Below are 22,660 nucleotides of genomic sequence, written 5' to 3' on the forward strand. Positions count from 1 at the left end.
GAAAGGTTTCTCATCCCCACTTTAGGTGCTGACATGGCTGTGACTAAGTTGTAACACAGTGTACTTACAAACAGAAGTAAACTGTCTCTGTGCAATTTCTTTAAAAAAAAATAGGACTTCTACATCAACAAAGAAATTTCAGTCTAGTTGGTCAAGAGCACAGAAAGGATTGAAGATCTAGTCTTCTTTTCAAGATTCCCTAGCTTGTCCTTCACCATGCTGTAATTTAAGGGTATTCTTTGGGTTACTTCAGGTATGGAGAACTGATGGTCTTCCAGTTATTGTGGAATTGCAACCATTCTTCATTATTGATAGGCTCACTGTGACTGCTGGATGCAGCAACATCTGAAAGACCTGGCAATCACTGGGTTACTAATTAATATTTTAATATTTTATTTTATTTTTCAAATTTCTATCACTGCCCATCTCCCCCCAAAAGGGGACTCTTTTATATATAGCTTATTTCTGATCAGCACATTAATTACAGTTGTGCAAATCATATCATTTCCATTCAGAAATTTGCACCTACTGAAGTTTTCAAGCCTCCCTTGTCCCTCTCTGTAAAATTCCAATTCCAGTTCACCGGAATTCTAAAAAGCAATGGATTATAAAATAAATAAGAGCAGGTCTTTTCTTTAGGATTAGCTCTTATCAGTTGAATGCATAAAGCTTTCCAGCTCAAGGTTTTTAAGTCATGACCCCTGTTCTGCCCAGCAGTGATGGCCCTTTTCAAACCCCATTTGCACCACTGAAGTTGACTGCACTCAACACGGGCTGTTGTGTTCTTCACCTCTTGATTCATCTTCCATCCATTCAACAAGGGCTTGTCTCAATAGGCTGTTATTATTCTGTTTGCTCTCCTGCTCTCTTGCTTATGGCTATACTTAAACCCAACCTTTCCCCCCCCCCTTTGTGTGTCAAACAGACTCACATGGAAAAAAACAAAAACCAAAAGAAGTGTTGAAGGAATGTGCTTTTGTCTGAGTGAAGATAGCTATATTCTGGAGTCCAGCATGGAACTGAGGCTGCTCATCCCTGCAATAGATGCCTGAATATTGACTATCTTTAAGGAAGCACAAACAAATATACAGCTAGATGAATTAGTATTTGAAAATGGATCTCGTCTCTCATCTTTCTTCTTCCAAGGTGTTTTGATCTAGCTCACCCAAGCTGTGAACCCAGCACTGTGTTCCTAGGCCTGTGGCTAACCAGGTATGATGAATGTCAGAAGAATGAGGAGCCAGTATAGAAAAGACATTTGAGTTCTAAAAGTAAAAACCGTGAGATAGTAACGCAAAACAATTCCACCTGGGTTGTTAAGTATATGTTGAAGTAGAGGAAGGCTTTGATGGCTTTCAAGTTTCTGTTATGGTGCTCTAACCACCTTCAGGTACTTTCCAAGACACTCAGGGTTTCCTCACCTTGCCTGCCTTGAAGGACTGACGCTGGGACGCTGTGTGTGTTTTTGCATGATTCTGTTCCAGCAAAGCATCCTGATTTCACACAATAGATACTGTTGGAAGCATTCAGGAGATGCACCATTAGGAAACAGTAATGGATGTTTTTTAATGAAATGTGGGAGAAAGTGAAAGTGACTTTTCCAGGTGATGGCAACAGCTGTTTTGCCCTATGGGCTCCCTTTTAAACAGCTGTATGATAAGCAATGCGATTCAAAATAAGTTTAGGGATAAAGTCAGCTGATTCAGTTCCATGAAAGAAATGTGTGTGTATTAACAGAACTTATTAAAGCTGCTCATATGGAAGTACCCTCCAAGCAGGATGGAAAGAATTTGAGATTTAAATCTTAATGTAAAAGAAAGTTAAGTTGTCCATTCTCAGTGCGAAGGAGAACTTTTCTTGAGTGCTGTAGACTTGTTTTGGTAGCTGCTACTGTCACCTTTACTTGATTCTTCAGATTCACCCCCTTGCTTGGGCTGCTTTCTTCAACTAATTGTTAGTTTCTCTATATGATCAAATCAAATACTCAGATACATCAGCCTTCTTTCTTCATTGAGAAAGAACCCCACTGAAAGATGACAATTTATAAAATATGGAGGTTCCCCATCAGGGGAGTTATTTCAATACACTGCCAAAAAACCCCAAAGTAATTATTGTGGAATGTAACTCTTTTAAAGTTGCAAGTAGGTTTTGGTCAAAGCAAAAATCTAAAGCAACCCTTGTTGCTCCTGGTATGAGTTAAGCAAAATGGTTGAGAGAAACATTTTGATGGGAGCAAACTAAATATTTCCTGGGTGCTTCACTTCAGCAAGAACATTCCCAGTGTCATGCATTTGCTCCTATTCATTATCCAAGTCTAGGAATGCAGAACTTGCATTTTTTTTTGAAAGCATCTCTTTGATGGAACATGCATTGCACACCTTCCAAATCTATCCCCTTCCACCTTTTACTGAATAGGAGCATATAGGTTTTGTCCTCTGTGTTTAAGAAATTATATGATTCCCATGCTCTATCTACTATACCAAGGTTTCTCAACCTTGGGAACTTTAAGATGTGTGGACTGCAACTCTCAGAATTCTCCAGCCACCTACGCTGGGAGTTGAAGTCCACACATCTTAAAGTTCCCAAGGCTGAGAAACCCTGTACTATACTGTAAAATACAGTAGTTGCTAGTGATACAATATTCTCCTTCATTTTCATCTTCTAACAGTTTTTACCATAAGGCTGGCATGGAACTGGAAATATGATGTCAATTGCTGGAAGAAAGTTTAGTCCTGAGAAAGAGTGCTCCAATTTATTATGGATGAGAAAAGCCTTCCCAGATTTGTTGTTCCATTTTGAATAATTTATTACAGTACACTGTTTCTGAACAGATACCTTCATCTGCCCTTGAAAGCTGAACAAGATTGACCCTGGCTAGTACTTGGATGGGGAATCACCTGGGAATTCCAGTGCTGTAGGCTGAACTCAGAGATCAAAGAACCTTTCTAGAAAAAGACAATGGCAAACCACTTCCATAATGGTGCAAATAGAACTGCTTGGATGTATCCATGTAGGTCATCAGGAGCTGAGCTTGACTTGAAGAAGACTAATGTTTAAGTTATATTAGTATTCAGATGCCTGTAATGTATTTAAATATTCTTGCAAACTTTACAATGGAGCATTGAAGCTGACGCTGAATTGAGATGGCAATTCCATATTTGACCTTTTGCATATGGAGGGCAGATAACTATGGGCTTGCAATTGACTAGCACTAAAACCCACTCATGACAGGGGAGAAGTTGGACACTCTAGTTCAATTCTGGTGTTCTTTGCTCATATATATATATATATTTTATCCTGCCTTTTATTATTTTTACAAATAACTCAAGGTGGGGAACATACTGAATAATCCTTCCTCCTCCTATTTTCCCCACAACAACAATCCTGTGAGATGAGTTGGGCTGAGAGAGAGGGACTGGCCCAAAGTCACCCAGCTGGCTTTTATGCCTAAGGCATGAAACTAGAACTTACAGTCTCCTGGTTTCTAGCCTGGTGCCTTCACCACTAGACCAAACTGGCTCCCAAATGGCTTTCAATCTTATAAAAGAGAGAACTGGAGCACCACTCAGTGACCTTGCCTCTGTCATTAGTTACATGCTAGTCTTCTCTATATGTCTGGGATGAAGGTCTAAAATGGAGAACCTCTGCTACCTGCTGCAAGATTTGAAACAAGATCATTGATTTTCTGTATTCACAATTGTAGCAGGTGGAGACAAGCTCTTCCATGGCCTGGAAGTTTTTAATGAAGATAAGATGCAGTCTCCAAAGAAGGCAGAGTCTGTTCCACTCCAGATATGTAGTTAGGTCTTTGATGGAGCAAACAGATGGAAGCAGAGGAGAGAGACTGTAAATCAGAGGGAGCTCCAGTACCAAAGTTCTGCTACATTCATATTAGCACGATAGAAGCTCTACAGAGAATTGAGCATGCACATTTATTTTGCTTCCCCCCACCACCACCTCCTCTTATACCAAGTTTTTCTTTTTCCATTGTTCCAAGTATTTCTCAACCGTGGTTGCCTGGGAACATGAGCGGAGGGTGTTACCAAGTGGCAGATTTCAAACCATAACTGGAGCATTCTTTGTGGCCTCCAGTCGGCTTAAATAGCACAGGCTGTCAACAGTCATTGAGAAAGGCTTTTTTTATAGTGTGAATTTAACTGTATGATTGCATCCATCTGATGATGTCATGACTAGAGCCAGTTTCTACTATTTAAGGTACCTAAACCAAAACAATTTTGGCTTCTCATTTGCAGCGATCTAAAATCTGCTAATCCTTTTGTCTAGAATTACCACTTCCTCATTGCTCCAATGTAAACAATTCGTTGCCAAAACAGTAGGAGAGGGAAAGATTGGACAAGATATGAAAAGTGGAGATATTCACAGATATGTAGAAATGCAAACTTATAATTATCTGCTGTAAACTAAGCAGAAATGCAATGCCTTGCACCAGGGTGGAGGAGAACTGCCGAGTGTCCCCTCTGCTTCTTCCACTTGCAGTCTAAGGGCTAAGTATCAATTGGCAGGTTCCTGCTCTCCATTCCTAGGGTTCTTAATTTTTAAAGACAATCCTGGCAATCTGGATAGCAAATCAAGGTAATTCTTCTCCATTTTTTCATTCAACTCTTAAAGATAAGTTTCCAGTTTGACAAAATAGTAGCCTCCTTTTAAGAAATTTTTAAAGTGCCTTGGAATTGCTTAACAAGGAGCATTGGTTAAGTTCACACAATGCATGAGATTAGGCTAAAATAGAATTGGTTAGTGTAGGGTTCAGCAGGTTGTGGGAAAGCAGACAATTTAGTTTACCCTGTGGAGTCTTATGCTCTCTGAGCTTGGTTGTTTGCTTGCAGATGTTTCATTACCCAACTAGGTAATGTCATCAGCATTAGTTTACCCTGTTGGGTGAACAACACTATCATGTTAATCTGTACAGTTTTATTTGTTTTGGTACCAAATGCTGCAGGAACATAATGTTTGGCTTTTGTTAAACCTGGATTAGGTGAAGCAAGCCATTATCCAGTTGCTTGGCCATTTCAAGAAGAACCAGGGATAGGGCATTCTTCAAAGGGACAAATAGAACTCTAAGTGCATCAGGCTTTATAAAGAAAGACCTTGGAAAATGCCTTGATCAAGATGGAACACTATCTAGATTGGTTTCTGGCCAGCCTCCATCTCCCTTGGGCTCCATGAGAAGCAAAATACCCAAACTCACTGCCACATGATTCTGCCTTTAAACCACTGTTTCCCAACCATGGCAGGTTCCAGATGCGTGGACTTCAAATCTCAGAATTCCAAAGCTGTATTGGTCATTGTTGAGAACTCTGGGAGTTGAAGTAGACACACCTGGAAGCTGCCGAATCTGGAAAACACCTGCTTTAAACAGAGGAGGGTTGTCTTCTGAAAAGCAGGGTAAATGGCCACCCCATGCTTCAAAATATATCTTCCTGTGCCTTCCAACCCTACTACACAGGACTTCAGAGGTGACTGCACCACTTTGTATGATTACATTAGGAGTCCTTGTTCTTTTGTAGAATCACTGAATTGGAAGAGCTATCAAGTAAGTCCCTCCTCCCATGAGGCTAAAATGAAATAATTCCCGTGCCTCAGGATGGGAGGACATTAGAGGGCAGAAGGGTTGTTACAAAACACACAGAACGGTTTTTTTCCATGTGTGTTGGGAAGAGATGGCAGAGGGGAACTCTTTCATAGAATTCTAGAGATGGAACCAGCAAGCCCTATTCCATACAAGAATCTAAATAATGAAATCCCTGGACAGGGCTGTCCTTGCACACCTACAGTGAAGGCATCTGGCTTCCTTCCAAAATGTTTCCTAAATATTCAGAATTCTTCCTCACATTTCTCCCACAGTCTTGCAGCCTAAATGGGAACTTGTATTTGCATCTTCTTCTTCCCCATGTGGACACGGTCTTGTCCTCTAAACCAGAGCAAAACAACCTCCAGGAAAATTACTGACTTCTTTTTATTTTCCTTTTTACCAACTTTGACAACCAGCCATTTATTTTCAGTTCAGCTGTAAGATTTCTTTCCCAGGTTTACATCTTCGGTCTTGCCCTGTTGCTCAGCTTTTGTCTTTCTCCGAGGGCGGGGGATGGGGGTGAAAAAGGTTATAAAAACCCAAGGAAATTAATGGGACTTCAGAAAGATTGCAGGCGTCCTCTCAGAGCGATCCGTGGGTGATATTATATCCTTATCTGCTTCAGTTGAGATCTCTGACCAGGCGTGTGCTCACCTCCCAATTCCCTAATCTAATCTAACTCTGTGGTGTTTATGGGGCTTCATTTAAGCAGTGGAAGCTGTGCTTTAATTGTTACATGTGCCAGCAGCAATTTGTACCATCTGGGTATGGAAAAAGAAAAAGAAAGGGGGAAAAAAAGCAGTGTGGGGGAAGCTACTGTTACAGTGGAGAAAAGCCTTTATTTCTATTACTGAGGCAATATAATTCGAGAGGAGTCATGGAGCAATTGGAAATGGAGAGATGGTCACTTCTGAAGCTAGGGTCAAAAGCCAAAGAATATTGAAGCCAGGAAGAGGGGACTCTGCCAGTTCATGACAGGAGCCAACTTACAAGCAGGTGACAGCAGTAAATATATATATAAATGACTGTACGGATGAATTGCCAGGGCTTATAGCTGGTTTTGGCATATCTATCTATATCTATCTATATCTATCTATATCTATCTATATCTATATCTATATCTATATCTATCTATATCTATCTATATCTATCTATATCTATCTATCTATCTATCTATCTATCTATCTATCTATCTATCTATCATCTTTCTATCTATCTTCCTATATCTATCTATCTATCTATCTATCTATCTATCTATCTATCTATCTATCTATCTATCTATCTATCTCTCTCTATCATCTTTCTATCATCTTTCTGTATCTATCATCTATCTTTCTACCATCTTTCTATATCTATCTATCTATCTATCTATCTATCTATCTATCTATCTATCTATCTATCTCTATCATCTATCATCTTTCTATATCTGTCATCCATATCATCTATCTATCATCTTTCTATCTATTATCTTTCTATCATCTTTCTATATCATCTATCTGTCTGTCTATCATCTTTCTAAATCTATCATCTGTCTATCATCTATTTATCTATCTATCATCTGTCTATCATCTTTCTATAATCTTCACATATCTATCTATCACCTACCTACCTACGCACCATCTCTTTGTTGCTGCTGTTTAAGACATACTGGATTGGAAAATTGTTCCCAAGAGAAAAGGTAATACCTTGAGGAATACTAACATACTGGATTTAGCATACCATTTGCTTGACAGTGTAAATACTAATGCATATTATTTACTCACCCCCCCCCCTCAACTCATGCCAATATTTACACCAGATAATGGAAGAATCATAATGTAGTTAGGCTACCATATCCAATTCTCTGTCCTGTTTGCAGGGTTGCCTACAGGGGTTGCGATGTACATGAAAAAGGGCTGAGGGCATGATCCCGTGGCTGTGGCCATCTTCAGTTTCTGGACACGCCCCCTTCCTCCAGTCACCCCTGTCTGTTTGGGAACACAAATTTGATTTGATTTTGATCACGTGCTATCAGGTCAGTGCCTGCTCTTAGCAACCACCTGGGTAGATTTTCTCCAGGAGGATCTGTCCCCATCTTAGTCCTGCAGGTCTTCCAACAACATCCCCATCACCACTGTAACTGAGTCCCTCCCCCTGGCTGCTGGTCCTCCTCTTCTTCTCTTCCTTTCCACCTTTCCCAGCATCAGAGCCTTTTCCAGAGAGCTGGGTCTTTGCATAAGGTGCCTGAAGTAGGATAATTTGAGCCTGAACCCTAATTCAGGCATTTCCAAAAAGAGAGAGACTCCAGTTCAGGAAAGAAGCAACCCAAGTATTGCTTGTAATTTTCTTGTCTTGTAGCTTCTTGTTTAAAAAAATAATATTCCATTTCATAGATTCCCTTTTATTATTCCACATATACCTCACTCACCCAATACAGGTGCCTTGCCTGGATTTCACCAAGTCCAAGTTTGCTTACAGGAAAACTTTGATCATTCCATCCCAGCCCCAACAAGTTTTGTGTCCCAGATTAAAGCTGCGTTCACATAGATTGATAAACCCTAATTTACGTAACCATTGTTTATTGAATATTGCCTGTGTTAATATATTATGCTAGGTCAGATCCAAGCAAATCATCTTATAACTTGATGTGGGGGGAAGCTTTGAATAGCCTGAGATTGATTAATTAATTGAGAGCCAGTTTGGTGTAGAGCAGGAAATTTCTTTATTTTCAGGATGCCATCTAGAAGATAGGAGAAGGTGTGGCTTGGGGGCCTTGTGTCAGGCTGGATGTTCATGTTCTTCTGTTTCTGTCTGTTTCTGCTCAAACCATAACCATCACCCACTCCTTTCCCATTGTACTAGTGACTTTGATGGCAGTGGAGCAGAAACACCAAAGCCATAACTCCCCGGCTCTTACACCCACTCTTCTGAAATTTTGCATACACTTTTCCTTAGAGGCACCTTGATAATGTGTATGATTTTCATACAAATTGTCAACCCTCCTGACAGAATTGCAAGGGAGGAACGGAAGATTAATTGTTCCCCTCACCACCACTAAAAAATTGAAGATTTCAGATTTCAGAAAACCTCAGCCCTTTCCCTTCTGAAAAAGTGCATGTCTCTATAGTGAACACCATAGCTCCCACTCCAAATTCTTCCTAGATGTATATTTTTGCTTTAAGTGGAAGATCCCAAGAAGGGGAAGCTGCATTTGCTCTCCAAAAAAAGAGAGAAAAAAATGGATTTTTTTAATGGAACTTTAAGACCTTTGCTTCCCTCATTAGGGTCAACTTGACTTATATATTATATTCACTTTTGGCTAAAATAACAAATAAATATTTTTAAAAAGTTATATCTATCTATCTATCTATCTATCTATCTATCTATCTATCTATCTATCTATCTATCTATCTATCTATCTATCTATCTATCTTGTAACTTGTAACTCATCTGAATCTCAAAGGACCCCAAGCAGCATACAGCATCAAATAAAAGGCAAAGTAGTACATAATTAATTCCAAATCAATACCAAAACCCAAAAATAATCATAACAAAAAAGTGAGGATAAAATCTACATTTCTTTTCTTTTCATCAAAATGCAAACATTTTATATCTCATCTCAATCATTTTTTTAAAATTTATGAATCTCATCTCCTTGCAACGAATACTGTACTTCAAAACTGGTCTTCAGTTCTGCCCACAGAAGGACGTAGAAGATTTCATGGATGCATCCGTTTCCATAGATAGTCACCCGAAGTTGCAGAAGTTAGGATTTCCAAATTTAGGATCCTAAGTTAAATTCGGGAGTGTGGGAAGAATCTTTGAATAGCCTGAGATTGAATAATTAATTGAGAGCCAGTTTGGTGTAGTGGTTAAGGCACCAGGCTAGAAACTGGGAGACATGAGTTCTAGTCCTGCCTTAGTCATGAAGCCAGCTGGGTGACCTTTGGCCAGTCACCCTCTCTCAGCCCTAGGAAGGAGGCAATGGCAAACTGCTTCTGAATAACCTTGCCTTGAAAAGTACAGGGACTTGTCCCAGCAGTCTCTGAGAAAAACACTTGAACAGATTTTAAAATTAATTAATTAAAGAATTTCTTCCCAGTCATATAAGGTTAGCACTGAGTCTACTTAACTTTCAGCATCAGCCAAAAACCTACCTGTTCTCCCAGATTCTTCATTTAATCTATGGTCATTTGGTGTGGTTTTGCCTTTTGTAATTTTGTATCTTTTGAGCAGTTTTAATTCCACATCGTTTTAACTTTTGAGCTTTGTAGGGTTTCTTGTACCTCATATTGGGCTTACATTTAATGGAAGAGCGGGTAAGACTGCTACAAATTAATGCACCCAGTAGGTAAGAGTCGTTGTTTTAGTTACCCACAAAGCCCCATTAACCAGGTTAATTTTATACAGTACCCTGCGATGAAGTTAAAATTGCAGGCAATGGAAATCCAGATTATCTGTAGCTCTTAAACCACTTCAGTAGCGTCTCCTAAAAGATTGCTGTGGGCTTGCAATTGGCAAGTATGCTAAGTATTGATGCCAGAGCTGAAGAATAGGCAAGGATAACCTTAATGGAATTCTTAGGAGAAGTGATACATGGGAGCAAGAAGCGATCATAAATGAAAAGTCACAAATTCCTTGTGCTTCTCCTGGCCATATTTTCTCCAGACAAGATTTAATTTTCAGAAGATGGTGATCCATCACCACCACCACCCTTCTGTATGCCTGTGTGTGTAGACACACACACACACACACAAACCCATTTATTCCAGAGTAAATGTTGAAGGCTCACAGACAGAATAATAGTCCAGAAGTCAACTGAGTTGGTTGGTTAAAAGGATGGCAATCTCATAAAATTCTCCTAGTCAAGTTGCAAGTGATGGTATTCTCTTCTCTGCTACAGATTATATGAAGAGCTGTTTCATAAACTATTTCATTAACAACTACCCATAATTTTAATTGGTAAACAGTCAATTTCTGATTGGACTTTCACTGGGAACCAGTGTTATGCTGTTGATTGAAAAAACACCTTCTTTTATTTTGTATATTTTTTTCTCTAACGTTTATTAGCTCACTTGGTATGAAACCACAGAACGTTCATAAATTTTTGAACCTTGAAAGGAAAAGCATCGTAAATATTGTTCAACATCTCTAGCAGAAGTAGAAACAGTGTTGCTCCTATGAAGGAAGTTGGGAAAGTGGATTGAGTGAGATGGATGAGAATAAAAATTAAGAGTCAGAAATATACAAATGGAAGTGCTGTATGCTCTAAACAGGGTTGAAATTTAGTCCAAAATTATCTCTAAATCCTGGATTTTCAAGACTAAAATAAATATTCGGAGGACTGAGTTCCAAAGGAACTGAAACTGTTCATGTAAGATTGTGAAAAAATAATGCACACCTTTGTATATTAGAGTTCTTGAGGATATGTTAAAACCACTTTTGCCAACCCAGCAAATCTGGTTAGTAGCAAAACTAACATCTTTAGCTTTGGTCCTTGTTTATTTCAAATACATTAAACACCTCACTCCCCCAGAGCGAAATGGTTTCCACTGTATTTTAAAACTGAATAATGACCAAGCTAAGTCTTAGTGTCTTTTTTAAAAAATCTTTTCAATTGTGCCCAATTATCAGAGACTGCCTGGACAAGTCCCTGCAGTTTTCTTGGCAAGTAGGTTATGTTGATTAATGGTAAAAAGCTGAGTATAGTTGTACTTGGATGGGACACCATGAAAAAATACCAGGGCTGGAGATGAAACTCTAAAAACAACCTCCTCCTCCTCTTCCCTATCCTCCTGGTTTGGGGGGAGGACATTAAAAACTCAGTTCTGTGTTATGGCTATGAAGAGAACCTGGATATATCCATGAAGTCACCAGGCACTGAACCTGACTTGAAGAAGACTTTATTTTTAATGATTAATGTAAGAACTACAAAATCCATTTGTCTGTGGCAAGCAACCTCAAGCAGATCAAAGAAAACAGCAGGAACAGAAGATTATTCTTCCTGCTTCCTTCCAGTTTCTCTATGTTTAGTCCAAGCAGATTTGTTACAAATATTTTGGACCTTCAAGCTGGATGTGTTCAATTCTCCATCCTCCTCCTCCTCCGTACGTTCCAGGCATCTTTCTGGGGGGTCTGTCTACAGGACAGAATTCAGAAGCAGAAGTTTTTGTTCTCTCTGTCATCCGTACAAATACTCTCTGTCTCACAAAGGTCAGGTAAACAAACAGAAAGCAAGAGAAAGGAGCAGGAGAAGGAAGAAAGGCAGAATTCTGGGCTTCTGAACAGCCACCCCCTGGTGGAGCCATGGCCCTTGGCAGACACCTAACAGTGCTGTGCTCTGATGCCATCATCTCCACATGATGATGTCAGATTACCTGTGGTGTGTTTACCTTGATGATCTGAAGGGGCTGTGAGCAGCCGTGCCTCTTGTACTGCCTGGTTAACCTCCTGGGGTGTGCCCAGCTCATCCTTACAAGGAGCGTTAATTAGGCCTCATGGCACAGTTGTTTTTGAAGTGGAAATATTAAGTCCCAGGTGGGTCCTGTCATGGTTCTTAGGTGGCATTCAGAGATCAATACCTAGCTATCATGTCAGTGAGCATGTCGTAGATTCCCTACATTTCCCCCCATCATAAGGCCCCAAATGCAAGAGGCATGCAGTTAACAGCCTTCAAAAATCTGAAAAGCAATCCATATACCCACAAGGAGGACCCTTTTCATGGTGATAAAGAGGGGGCGAAAAATGAGATGCAGAGATTTAGAGTACAGGGAACCCTGCTGGAAGTAACAGAAGCATATCTGAATTCTGAATTAATTTAACGACAGCTGATTCCATACGCATTGGATTTGGATGTACAGAATCTTCTTTCACAGACTCAGGAATGTTTAGTCATGTCGGCTCTTTCTGTTTCTCAAATCCCCCCCCCCTTCCCCAACACATACATGAAAAATAGGAGTAATATAGGCAGAATAGCGTAGGGAGTCATAAGGCTGACCTGCAGAAGCCATCTAGAAGCCGTTAAGACAACACAAGGTGCAGAAGAAGCATGAATTAAGCTCAGGGAGGCAGGAAAGTATGACGAAAAGACTCAGACGGACTCTCTCTGGCACCCTGGGATATAAGAGGGAGGAAGGGAAAACACAGACAGACTTGAAAAATTCTGTTATTGTAACCTATCTCAATAAAGCAGGCCTGCACAATTTGTAGAGAGGACAGGGCCATGTTGATAACTTAAAAATAATTGTGGCCTGCAAAGGAATACCTGGCCCATTGATCAGCTGTTTGCTGGCTAGTGGAACAGGGTCAGTGCTGGAGCTGAGGGTGGCAGTGAGGCCAGGAGGTATTGCGGGCACTCAGCAGCACATCTCTTTTTTTGTGGGGTGGTGGTGGTGGTGGTGGTGAATCTACTGACTTTTCAAAAAATGCTGGGCTGTATGTGGTGCAGGCCTGCAATAAAGTATAGTTCTAGCCCTCCTCTAGAGTCGATTTCCTGATCTGGTCTGCCTCGGAAGGCTGAGGTAGGAATTGGTCCCTGTTGGTTGTTCTCGTGCTTAATAACACAATAGTTGGGGACACCATAATGGTTCAAAGCAAGATGTGAGTGTTATGGCCCCTCTTGATTCCTAGGCTGCTGCCAACCTTTGGGAGGACATACCTGCGCTGAGGGGGAAAAAGTCTAAGTTTGGAGATGAGAGAGCACAATATGGAAAAAACGTGGCAAATGTGAATTGAGATTCTAATCACATCATATTTAGGAAGGCACTTGGTAATTTATTGCTCCCAGGGAGGGGAATCACAGAAAGAATTTCAGTTCTAGTTGATCAGCGGTTTTTCAGTTGAAATTTTCAAGATCAGATACCTTTTCTTTAAAGTATGTTGAGGGCTAAAACTATATTCTAACTGGAGCATTCGCACAAACAAAATCAAGAGCTGAGTCATTGAGTGTAATGGAGATTAATGGTGTAAAAAAAGTGCATTTCTACTTTGGGAGGTAAAACAAAACCTTTACAAAGGAGATTTCACTCAAAAATAAAGGGGTCTTACATCTTATAAGACCAATGTTTCTCTTGCCTTCCCCTGGGGGTGGGGTGGGGGAACTCCAGACATCTTCCAACCCTTCAAATAGATGCCGGAAGGGAAGCGGAGTGTTTTTGCTAGCATTGACTGTTCCCTATACCCTGGCAAACAAAAACAACTGGATATAACCTAGATTAGCCTTTCTCAACCTTTTGACCCTGGAGGAACCCTTGAAATATTTTTCAGGCCTCGGGGAACCCCTGCACATCCAGGCTCAAACAGGCCAGAAATTACAAAATTATTATTTTCGTTTCATGTGTAGGCCTATCGATATGCATGAATGGTGTTCTTAAACTGAAAATAAAGAATGAAACTTACCTCTTTAAGGTGAAGTTGCCAGGGAGCCCCGAGGGACCTCTCACGGAACCCTAGGTGCCACAGAACCCTGGTTGAGAAACCCTGACCTAGATATTTGGCTATTTGGCTATATTCCATCTGAAAAAGATTAAGAAAAAAGGTCTCTGAAAACAGAAGTCTTCACAGCTCAAGATCATTTAGATTTTCAATTCTAGGAATGCTCTCTTCACTACTCTGTTTATAAGCCTTGTCTTACTTCCCAACCAAGATTAGTTTCCTAGGCTGCTTAAAATGCAACTGAAGCCCAGTTTAAAGCAATACATGAGTAATAACTGTAATCAGAATAGGGAAAAATGTTATTTGCCTCCAAAATTCCAAATGAATATGGAGGTTTTAGGCTGGTATTGAAAAAAAAATGAAATTGTCAAGGTATGAAATTCACTGTTATCAGATGTACTGATGGCCAGCAATTTAGGTCGTTGTAAAAGTAGAGAAATGCGTAGAGGAGAACGCTATCAAGAGCTCGTCTTGGTTGATAGCGTTCTCCTCTACGCATTTCTCTACTTTTACAACGACCTAAATTGCTGGCCATCAGTACATCTGATAACAGTGAATTTCATACCTTGACAATTTCATATATATGAATATATTTTGACAGTCAGTTTGGTCTAGTGGTTAAGGCATCAGGAGATTGTGAGTTCTAGTCCCGCCTTGGGAATGAAGCCAGCTTGGGCCAGTCCCTCTCTCTCAGCCTCAGGAAGGAGGCAATGGCAAACCACCTTCTGGAAAACCTTGCCAAGAAAACCGCAGGGACTTGTCCAGGCGGTCTCCGAGAATCGGACACAATTAAACAGATATCTACATCTGTATCTACATAGATATATATAGATACATAGATTGAATTGTGAGTTATACCAAAAGAAAAAGACTCCTACACTGAATTCCAGTTGATAAAAGGGAATTTGCTTTTGAATATATATAATACATATTGCAAAGGAAAATTATCGGTAGCATCTGCTTTCATTCCTTTATGATGAGGTGGCCAAGAATGTCCTGCTTCCATTTTACAATTTTCCATCTGCTACTCAGCAGCCACTCTGGCTATGCACACTTTCCAGTTTGAAAAAAAACAAAACACAGTGTAAGGATTGCCTATTCTAATGCACATCAGACTCATAAGCAGGGCTTCAAAGATGTCTGATTTATTAAAGAATAGTATGCAGGATCGCAAAGAAAGCTGAGAACGATGAAAGTGCAGCAAATTCAAACTAAAAACCCTCGGTGCAAATGAAATCCCTCCCACCGTAGCATCTTCTCAAGTCCACAAGCCCAGGTGCTCCTAACGGTTTCTGATGGTCTGCGGGAAAAGGCCTTGAACAGAGAACATAATTCCAAACACATTCCATTGTCCTGATTCCGCATACAGAGCTTGGTACAAGGTCTCACAGCAGCTCCCTCCCAAACAGAAATGCACGTCAGCGCCATGGCATGGGAAACGTTACGATGTATAAACTACATTGAATCAGTGAACATGACACATGGAGAGTTGTGTGCAATTCTGTGGAAGCATGGAAGCCAGAGAAACTACATCTTGCTGGAGAGAGAATTATAGATTGAAAAACCAGCATTCACACACAGCCCCCTGTTAGCTCATCACAAAATAAGCTTGCTGTAAATCAGCTCAAAAATACCACCAGGAGAAATCTGAAATAATTTATCCAGCTTTCTGAGAGTAAGGTAGAAAAAGAGAAACCCCTCATAGGAGAAGAAATTGCAAGGCAAATTTTAGGCCACCACTGTTAAATGTCTTTCTAGGATGCAGTTGTGGCATCAGGCTTTGCAGTCTGGATTCAGCCCCTGTGCCGCAGAACATGGCGGATCTGTAGTTTGATCTAGCAGGCTGTTTTTTTATGTGTCTTTGTGGGCATGTGGGTTGTCTCCCCCATAATCAAAATAGTTTACAGTTCTTCTCCCCGCTGTATTTGGTGGTATGGCACTAATGCTAGAGTTTCCAGCAGTGAAGATCCCAGTCGCGATCTTGGCGACTTAGTACAGGGCTGTGAAGGGGTCTGGTCTGGAAACCCAGACAGTGAAACATAAAGCCATCTCTTTGTCTGGCCCTACCAGGAGAAAACTGCTTTTTCTGTGCAGCAATGGCTTGAAATGATTGTTCCTATCTATTGCTTCCTAGAGAAATACCTTTTATTTCCCCTTGCAGACCATCCCCATTACTAGAGCTGGTAGAAAGTCACTTTCCTACCTGGCTCTTCCAGGAGAATGAGAAAGCTAGACCAGCTTGAGCTATCCCTGCTCAGTCCATCAAGTGCAGAATTAATGGAAGAGAACTCCATGCAAAGACTGGGGGACCGGGTTAGCTTCATGGACTGGCAGTTCCCATCCCTGCTCCGCAGTGAAGTATCTTTATGAGCATCTTCCCATGTTTTATTGTTGGATTATAGTCCATAGAAAAGAGATATGAGCACTCAAAAAACAGGTCTTGTTGTTTTATAGGAAAGGAACAATCCTTTCGCTTGCCTGGTTCTGCCATTAAGAACTGAGCTGCCAGAACAAAGTGGAAATGTCCTGGGGGTGGGCCAGTAACAGCGTCACAAGCATTTTTCTTATTATGGAATATTTAATAAAACCTGATGACAGCAAAGGGCTCCATTTGAAAAGAGAGCCAGACATATTAGATCAAAGGGGAACATCTCTTAAAAAGCTAGGTCATCTCCACACACACACAAACACACACACACACACGGTCCCCAGCCTAGAGTGATCAAAACTTGTTCATTAAAAAGAAAGAAAGTGCAATCACAGTGTGCTAATCTTTTGCTTCTTGCCTCAGTTGCTTTGCTTTGTTCCCTAACAAGATGAATTAAGGCTATGGTTGAGGAAGGCTACAGGAACATCTTGTGTCACCCCCATTAACTGGAGCACCTGTTGCTGTGAGGAATGGAGCCATGCAGAATGTCTCCATTCTGCTCAAACAGCGGTCTCATTTCAGGCCAGAACCAGACATCTGCATGTTGGCCTGTTCTCCTGCAAAATGAATTCGCACTGTAGGGCTGGTCTCCTATTAAGCAGGGCAAAGTGGTTCTGCCTAATTATAAACAACCTTATTATTTCTTTGTTATCTTTGTCTAAGTTTGGATCTAGGTGGTTTGCAAGGAAAATCGCAGTAGCAGGAAACTACTGGAACTTAAAGACAGCTAAAACCAATCAAAGCCATGCTCCTACGCAAACTACTTAACAGTTAAAAACCCAGCAGCTGAAACAACTTGGCTACAGAAATGTGGTTTTCTACACTGTTAGGGTTAGGCTCTCAAATCAGGACAGTGTGTTCAGTCCTAGTGTGGACATCTTGACATTCAAGGGGGCTGCTGGCGAAGCCTCCCACAGCGTCTTGTTGGACAACTAAATTCTGCATTTCTGATCAGCACATTACTTACAGTTGTGCAAATCATATCATTTGCATTCAGAAATTTGCACATATTGAAGTTTTCAAGCCGCCCTAGATCCATACTGAGACTTGCCCATAGGCCGCAGCCCCAAGGAGGACATGCCCTTGTTATTTTATGCTCCAGACCTATCGGCTACTTTTATGTGCTTTTAAACACATATTCCTAGGAGCCATGTAGTATTTTCTGAATGCTCATTAATTGGTCCCTCTGATGTGTGTCACCTTGCTGCAAAGGCATGGACTTTGGTCACTGAAGCAAAGCGCATAAAAGCATACAAAACCAGAGGAGATGTTTTGGCCACGTAAATTAGCCCCACGTGTCTATTCTGTACATAATTAAACAAAACAAAAAGTTGCCTCATTTCACCTCTGGAGGATGACAACAGCTCTGAACTGGAAGTTCTCCAAAGATAGCAGTTTCACAGGCAGGACCTGACCACTGAAAGTGCCTCATTTTACAGTTTGCCATTTTAATTTCATGTGGAGGACATTCCTGCTGGATTTGACCTATTGGGGTAGAGCTCCAGAGAGGTAGATCCCACTAAAATATATATGGAATCCACACCAATTTATTCAAGGCCTCAGCATATTGATTTTTTGCAGGACTGAAAATTGTAAGGTTGTTATCAATGCTGAAATAAATTAGAATTCAATACTGTTTTCAATCAGCTACCTCTTGATAGTTGGGTTGTTTTTCCCCTTCTCAATACTGAAATCTAGTTTTATTTCAATAGCAAAAGAAAAAAGTTGGTGTCAAGCACAGATCTCTGAAAGCCCTTAGGACACGGTCAAGTATAAATTTTATAACATGTAATGAAACTTTATGAAAGTTTCTTTTTCTCTAGGTAGCAAATACACATCAATTGTTGGTAAGGGATTTCTCTATGCTGTATAGCAAATCTGCATTATTGATTGCCTTATTATTGCACTCTGTCTTAAAGGGGACACATTTTTATTCAATTGAGACATCTTGAGATATATTAATAGAGTGGTTTCTTTGACAATTTAAAAAGTTTTGCAAGATTGGTGATTTATTCTTGACTGAAGGAAAAAAAAAAGATACTTTAAGTTGGAGCTTAGGGACCCTCTGATTTTTTAAAAAGTATTTGTATTTATTTTGTGCTGGCTGTTAATTTTATTTCAAAACAGCAAGGGAAATATGCCAGAATGTTGTTTTGCTTTTAAAGCAACTTGGTTTTCCAAAGTCACATTTTTGTTGTAGTTAAGAATAAGTTGGGAAGGATTTCAGCCTTGAGGCCGTAGTCCTCTGCACTATGACTGAGCAATGTGTAGTCCACAGTCTGTGCATAACTTCCAGTGATGATTTCTCTGTTAGACACATACAACCGCCTTCGCCTTCTTGAGTGACTTTCAGATGCGTAGATTTCAACTTCCAGAATTCCCTAGTTAGCATGCTGAGAATTTAGAGGAGTCACTGTCATGATGTCTTCCTTTTGGAACACAAAAAAAAGAAAGAACAATTTACATCAAATCCCCCTAGATTTATATATGGTCCAGCCCTGTTGGCCTTGAAAAGCTGGCATTGGGCCAGGATGTTGGGTGAGCCCATCTGTCACAGTTAGAATAACTGTGAGTTGGCCTTGGTCACGTTATGGTCTTTGTGTGTCAGCATGTGTGGGTATGTGTGTTTTAATCTTCTTGATCTATGTTTTCAATTCTACTCCTATGTCAGCTGCCCAGAGTCACAATTGTGAGTTGGGTGGCCATCCAAACTGACTCAGTAAATAAATGCATAAAAATAAAAAGCCCATCTACCTGGAGTATGTCCAAGATGGGGAAGACTGATGTGGGCCATTCTTAGAAAGCAGTTATTCTCTCTGGAATTATATATTTTGCTAAGCTGGAGTGTGTTTTGTGCTCAGCATGTTTCATGGGCTCAGTCCAGCATAGACTGGCAGATTGTGGTAATGCAGAAATTCAGAAATTTAATAAATGAAATGATTTTTAAAAGCCCTAAGAATTCTCCAGGCTGTGGCTACTGTGGATTAACATTGCTGGAACAAAATGCATCCTTTTGAAGATGTACTGAGGGCATCTCCAGAGGTAATCCAATACAAGTGAATGTGTAACATCCTTCACTGGGGAAACCTTCGAAATACTTCCCAAGTTCAGGAGTCCCAAATTACCTAGTTTTATTCCTGGAGTAGGTTCAGTGCCTGAGGAATTCTCCATTGCCAATTAAAGAACTGTTCCAGTTTTGTTACTAAAATAACTCATATTGTAATAATGTCCCTTCATATTCATTGGCAGTGTCCAAAAAAGAAAGAACAACTTACATCAAGATTATTTTTGTCTGAAGTAGGGGCACATGTATATGAATAAAACATCACCGAAAAACTGTTGATATGGTCACACATATAAACTTGAGGCAGCTTTGGGACTACTCAAAAGGGGGTCAGTTCTTTGACAACTGCCCCAAACCAAAAGTGATTCTTGTAAGTGTGAATCTCACAACAAGTTCTGTTGAAAGGATTAGATGGAGTTACAAGAATTTCAGCACCTAAACAGTTTCCCATTTCAAACCCGCTGTATCTTACGTACCTTAGGGTAGAGAGTTTTTAAATGTCTAACAGCCTTCCTGTTTCATTGACAATGGAGAAACTGTTTGTTCACATAACAGTCTTCTGGATCTTTATCGGACTTAGAATCCAACCATTATATGATGGCTGAATAGGGTGCATTCACAAGTCATAGTATCAACGTCCTCATGTCCTTAATTTCTCTCTTCCAATGAGCACTAAACTTTGAAGAACATTATAATTAATGTTCAGACTTACTTTAGTTATTGGTCATCTGGAATCTAAAAAGGATAAAAAGACTTAAAATTACATTCAAAGTCTAATAGCCGTTCACATGTCAGGACATCATTTTCTTGGGTGGACCTTTGGAATTATTTTAAGAATGAACCCATTGCAGGTTGAAATATAATTGACTATTTATTTATGTATTTATTTATATTTATTATTCAAATTTAGCCACCGCCCATCTCCCCCAAAAGAGGGACTCTGGGCGGTTATTGACAGATGATTGGATTTGGGGTATTCACCTGTAATCTCTTGAGCCTTTCACTATCAGACCTTATCAAGGCAAGGGATGTTTGGAACAACCAGGACTAATAATTTGTCAGGACTGTGTAACAGGGACTAATAAAGGCTTTTGGTGTTAACAGCAAAGGGTCCAGCTCCATGAATTCATCGATCATATCTATAATTTCTCTCATTTAGAGGAAAAGTGGGTAATTAATTGAGGAGTTAATTCTTGTGACCTTCCAGCAGGTCACAAAAGACCACCTGGTGATGTAACATTACTGGAAAGAGTGGGGCCAATTTTGGGTGGGGAATAGGGGAGTTTGATTGAGAATGGGGAAAAACTTAGAAAATTGCCATTTGGGGAAGTAAATACTCCTTCCTTTGTAGAGTGTTTTTGGTACAGGACTGTATTTTTGGATCAAGCCATCATTGCAATGAAGTATTTAATGAATGAAGAAACAGTAATCTTTGCAAAATGCATTATGTATTATGGCATCAAAGACAGTATTTTGATAAAGTTTATATTCAGGCAAATTTTTATTTGACTAAGATGGACTGTTGGATCTCTTGGAAAATGCAATACTCTACATTCAATTGTTTTGTTTTGGGGGAAGGATTAATTTACTGCTTGTAAAACTAAGGAACTTTTATCACTTTCTCCAAGAATATAGAACTAAATCAAACTGATGGGACAGGCGCCCACCGCAAATCATGAGAATTAATGTCAATAATGAAATAAAAATTTGCAAGCTTTATTTTATAGCTTTCTGTTTTTATATTTCTGTTTATGATCAGAAGGTTGTTTGCTCTGATTTAAATATTCATAGCTCTCACTTGCTCTGAAGTTTTGAAACAAAATAGAAAGGATGAATATTACCAAAAGTTTTATATTATTGGTATGACTGAAAAGCTTCTGAATGCAACCTATTATAGGATTAAAACCTTCTATGTGTATGTATTTGTAAAATACTTTCATTATATTAAGATATGTTAATCTTAATACACTTTAAGCATGTTATCACAGTAATGCTGCCTTCTTTTATATAACAGAGCTTCTGACTGGACTAAGGCAGCAATGGTCAGCTCACTGATTGCATTCAATGTTCATATCTCTTTTATGGAAGATGCTATTACTAAAAAATTAAAAGCAAATGGACAAATTGCAGAGATGTGATTTCTGTACATTTTTCAAAATGAAAGCAAAGGGAAAAGGTGGTCAAAATCTCAGGTAGCCTTCCCACAAGTGTCACCTGCAGGGTCCCAAGGATGAGCCTTATCAGTCATGCTCTCCCTTCCTTGGAATAGCATTCTCACACTTTGAGTGAGATGGGCGGTGATGAAATTCAAAATATAAATAAATACCCACCCCCCAAGATTAGACTAGCTCCTTCCCTCTTACAGTTCTGGAAGGCCATGAAGACCTGGCTTTTCCAAAGGATGTGGGGTGGGAAATTGTTACAAAGAGAGAGGCTGTCTGCTATAGCATGTGCCGGTATTTGTTTATTCCTTGGGTGCAAAGTTTGTTGCAAATGGGACATGTTGTTCCAACCTGTTATTTCTTTTTTTATGTGGATGTTCTGTTTCTAATCTTCTTACTGGAGAAGAAGATTCTGAGTGTCCAAGATTACAGTGGTATTTATTATTTATTTATTAAACAGATTTATAAGGCCACACACTGTGACTCCAGGCGGCTTACAGAACTAAAACCATAGAAACACAAGAGACACCCCCAGCGGAAGCAAACACATTCGTACCAGCCACTTGATTGGCTCTGAAGCAGCTTGGGGTCCCCAGGTCCATTGACAGAACCACATCTTCAGGGTCTTCTGGAACTGAGTAAATTTATGCCTGAATAAATAAACAAAGGATTATCCTCCCTCAATGATGTCGTCACATTATGATCCAACCCACTGCAACCCGCCCCTCCCTGCAAAGATAAAATGGAGTGAGCCTCCTGCTGATCATAAAGTTGCCCATCCATGAAGCATGGGGAAATTCACAAGGCCAGCCCTAGCAGTAAACCAAGCAGGATAGCTGTCTTATTTATTTTATTTATTTATCATATTTCTATCACCACCCATCTCCACCATTCAGTGGAGTCTTAGTTAGCAAATGCTGAGGATTAACAACAATGCCCCCATCTGTTTCTTTTGAGGCCCCAACTTTTCTGCCCAGCTGTTCTGTAGATAACCCATAACT

The sequence above is a fragment of the Candoia aspera genome, chromosome 14 (assembly GCF_035149785.1).
Source record: "Candoia aspera isolate rCanAsp1 chromosome 14, rCanAsp1.hap2, whole genome shotgun sequence".
Classification (NCBI taxonomy): domain Eukaryota; kingdom Metazoa; phylum Chordata; class Lepidosauria; order Squamata; family Boidae; genus Candoia; species Candoia aspera.